This window comes from Myotis daubentonii, chromosome 2, assembly GCF_963259705.1.
Source record: "Myotis daubentonii chromosome 2, mMyoDau2.1, whole genome shotgun sequence".
In the NCBI taxonomy this organism is placed as follows: domain Eukaryota; kingdom Metazoa; phylum Chordata; class Mammalia; order Chiroptera; family Vespertilionidae; genus Myotis; species Myotis daubentonii.
The window spans coordinates 149,342,875-149,347,576 of record NC_081841.1 but is presented as its reverse complement, the minus strand read 5'-3'; positions in this window follow the sequence as shown (position 1 = coordinate 149,347,576).

Genomic DNA, 4,702 nt, shown 5'->3' with positions numbered 1-4,702 from the left:
ATCACCCTTGAATCCTTGCATATGTCCAGATGTCTGCGGTCATCAATTACCTCTTGATCTCAAACCCCTCTTGATTTCCCCTTTCCCTTGACATTAAAACAGCCAGATCAGAATTCTGGACTTTCTCAAGATGGTTCTTTGGAATGTTAGTCCAACATCTTATTGTCTTGCTGGCTTTCTGAATAAAGTTGCTTTCCTTGTCCCAACACCTTGTCACTCGACAAATTGGCTGTCATGTGGCAAGCAGTTTGAGCTATCGCTCAATTAGTTTCCCATGAATTGCTCCATAAATTTGAGTTGAAATTGTGAAAGTTGCTCATTATGCACCCAAAAATTTAATCACACAGTCAATACTAGTTTCTCTAGAAGACTATTGAGAATTATGAAAGTTGCTTTTCAGAGAAACAACTTTCTCAAATTGCTTTTATGTCATAGGACCCCTTGAATTCTTTAATGTAGAAATAATGTTTTATATACTGGCCGTTTAATCATATTTATTCTATCTTGAGATTCATAATTACTCCTCAGTTGAAGTTTAGAATGGTAAGATCTATGAGAATCTCCAGTTCTGTAACTTTAAAGACACAATATGAAAGCATGGAAACAACACTTTTAATGAAAAAAAAATTATTTTCAAATAATGAAAAAGAAATTAATAATTTTTGTAAAGTCAACATTGCATTTGATATATAAGTAAAAATGAGTTAAATTATAGCATATTAATATGCAATTAGAGTAAATATACAACCATATTAGATGGCTTACTTCTTTTTTTTTTTTTTGAGGGTACATTACCTTTGTTTTTATTTTTATTTTTTTTAAAATTAAATCTTTATTGTTCAGATTATTAGATTTGTTCCTCTTTTTTTCCCCCCATAACTCCCCTCCTCCCAGTTCCTGCCCCACCCTCCGCCCTCACTCCCCACCCACTGTCCTCATCCATAGGTGCACGATTTTTGTCCAGTCTCTTCCCGCATCTCCCACACCCCTTTCCCCCCCAAGAATAGTCAGTCCATTCCCTTTCTATGTCCCTGATTCTATTATAATCACCAGTTCATTCTGTTCATCAGATTATTTATTCACTTGATTCTTAGATTCACTTGTTCATAGATGCATATTTGTTGTTCATAATTTGTATCTTTACCTTTTTCTTCCTCTTCCTCTTCTTAAAGGATACCTTTCAGCATTTCATATAATCCTGGTTTGGTGGTGATGAACTCCTTTAGCTTTTCCTTATCTGTGAAGTTCTTATCTGACCTTCAATTCTGAATGATAGTTTTGCTGGATAAAGTAATCTTGGTTGTAGGTTCTTGGCATTCATCACTTTGAATATTTCTTGCCACTCCCTTCTGGCCTGCAAAGTTTCTGTTGAGAAATCAGCTGACAGTCGTATGGGTATTCCCTTGTAGGTAACTGAGTTTCTTTCTCTTGCTGTTTTTAAGATTCTCTCTTTATCTTTTGCTCTTGGCATTTTAATTATGATGTGTCTTGGTGTGGTCCTCTTTGGATTCCTTTTGTTTGGGGTTCTCCGTGCTTCTTGGACCTGTAAGTCCATTTCTTTCACCAGGTGGGGGAAGTTTTCTGTCATTATTTCTTCAAATAGGTTTTCAATATCTTGCTCTCTCTCATCTTCTGGCACCCCTATAATTCTGATGTTGGTACGCTTGAAGCTGTCCCAGAGGCTCCTTACACTATCCTCGCATTTTTGGATTCTTTTTTCATTTTGCTTTTCCAGTTGGGTGTTTTTTGCTTCCTCGCATTTCAAATCATTGACTTGATTCTTTCGATCCTCTGGTCTGCTGTCGGGAGTCTGTATAATACTCGTTATTTCAGTCCGTGTATGCTTAATTTCTAGTTGGTTCCCCAATATAACATCGAGGGTCTCATTAGTTTTCTTGTAGATCTCATTAAGTTTATCGGCGGCTTCTAAACAGTTCTTGAGAGACCTTAAAAGTGTGGTTCTGAACTCTATATCTTCCATTGACAATTTTGTCCTGTTTCTTTGTCTCCGCATTTTGTTATGCTTCCTTGGTGCACCCCCTAGTGGTCTTTGTTCACAGTCTTATAGTTAAATCTTGATTGTTGTAGCTAATTCCAGGGAGGGTTTGACCTCCAGGCCAAGTGGCTATGAGAATCAGCTGGGTCAGCAGTGAGAGAACTTCTGTCCTCTAGGGAGGTGCTAATCTAGCCTTTGCCTGAGGTTATCCGGCAAATGCCTCTGTGCAGGGCTTGGGCGGGGCGGGTCGCACAGGATCAATAGGGTGGGCCGGAGAGAGCAGTTATGGCGGCTCTCAGTCCTGTCCCCAGGGGCTCTGCCTCTCTGAGTTCCAGCACCCGCTGCAAAGCTGGGAGAGAAAGCTGCACTCGCTCTGACCGAAGCCAGACAGTCCCGCTTCTCCCGTTTGAGTCTGGGTCCCTAAAGACTCACCTGTATCTGGAGCTCAGAGTCTGCGACTCCCTCCCGATTGAAAACAACAACCGCGCCCTCTGCCGCCAGCCCGCTCTGTGCACTCCGCACCTCAGAATTTGACTTCAGCACTGCGCCTCCTCTGAGTGTCCGCATGCGTTTCTCTTTCCTCCTAGTTATAGGACTTCCACTCAGCCGGCGTTCCTGTGGTTCTGGGTGATGTCCGTTCCGTTTTTTGGTTTCACTTTTGAAGTAGTTGTTCAAGGCAGCAAACTCCGGCGTTAACCTATGCCGCCATCTTGGTTCTCCTAGATGGCTTACTTCTAATGTAGAAAATAATTCAGTAATGAAAGATATGTGTGTATGTATCTATAATAATAAAAGTGTAGTATGCTAATTAGACCTCATGTCCTTCCAGACTACCTTCCAGACAAAGCTGGGGCTGCAAGGGAACCCCAGGTCCCGGGTGCCAGAGGGAAGGTGGTGCTGGCAGCTGGGGGAAGAAAGGCCTACCCTTGCATGAATTTCCTGCACTGGGCCTCTAGTGTGTACATATATAAATAGACACTTATGGATGTGTGTGTGTGCTAAAAATACTGTTTCCAGGTACACACATGTGTGATCCCATGGCTGATGTCATTCTGATTATTCAGTGTCCACGTTGTTCTGATTACTGTTTTATATTTAAAATAATACTTATTATATGTGAAACAAGACAGACAAAGACAAATACTGCAGTATATATGTAATGTTAAACAAAAATTTGAACTCATAGAAGCAGAGAACAGAAACATGGTTACCAGGGGCTGGGGATGGAGGGACAGGATGATAGGGAGAAGTTGGATAAAGGGTAAAAACTTTAAGTTATAAGATGAATAAGTTTTGAGACTCTAAGTTATAACATGGTGACTATAGTTGATAACAATGTTCCAAAACATGGGTGTTAGCAAAAAGACAAGAGACAAGTAAAATCTTTCTGGTTACTTTGCTTCAGGCCATGAACTAGTAACAGGTGGCAGATTTACCTTCTTTCCTTAAACAACCAGACAGACAAGGAAAACATATGAAACAAAAGTTTTCACACATTGAAAAAGGACAGCAGAGGAGCGTGGTGTGGAAAGGAGGAAAACAAATGAGGTGAGCTCTACAATTGCTTCAGCTGACTGCTTGCAGGCAGTTTTCAAGGTCACCACAGGGAGAGAAAAAAGACCAACCAAGGCTTTCATTAAGCAGACAGATCAGAGTTCAGGGAGGTGAAGACAGAATTTGTCTGAAAGACTACTGGCAAGAAGGTAGCTGACCAAAGAAGAGGAAAAAAACAAACAAACCTCGAGATGTCTTCAGAGAGTCCCCTTGAGCCTCTGGCTGTGTTCTAATCAGTGCATGCATGAGAGGAGCCATATCTGAGGCCAGGGAATAGCTATCAGAAAGCAATAGTGTAAAAAATTTCTAGGTCAAACAAATCAAGGAATAGTTCATGTTCCCATTAGCTGAAATGGAAAGGTCTCTTAATACATAGGAGGCTGGAAGAATCTTTAGAAAACTATTGCCTCAATAGTTTGGCTAACTTAGACCTCTGGAGCTGGCCTAATGAAGTTCATAAGTGATTCTCTCATGGGACAAACTGATCTCAAAGAAACTTAACTGTGTGCCTAAACAAAGCCCAACACTTTAAACAATGCAACAAAATCTAGTATCCAATATCTGGCATCCAAACAGAAATTGCCTGACATTCAAAAAATCAGGAAAATATGACCCATAGAGAGTAGAAAAACCAATATGTTGTCCCAGCAATTACAGGAAAATTGAATTAATGTGAATATTGGGAGATAATTGTTTTCCATTGCTCCCTTATATTTCTGCATGTCTTGTGAGTAAAGTGCCCTGATTGCCTTTTGGTCTTTACCATATTTCCAATTCTGTTTGTAAAAAGAACAGCCTTGGTGGTACAAGCATTTTCTCTCTTCAGAGCGAAAGGTGGTTTCCCTATTGCCTTGAAAGATAGAGACAGTGTCTCTCTCTCCAAAGCAAAGCACAGGCATCTTCAATGCCCACAATAATAAGAAATGTCTTCTGTTGGAGAAAGGGAAGGAAGCCTGCGGTTATTAAAAAAAATTCCCCGGAAATACAACACATTTTGTGTGCAGGTGTCATCCAACCTTCTTTGCATGGCCCTGGCGGTAACAGGGTTTGAAGAGCCAGGGTGAAGATACAGAGACTCTGGCTGCTGATAGTTTTGTGAGGACTGAACTGCCCATGGTTTATGCTCCATAGGTATCATGTTTTCTGAAATCA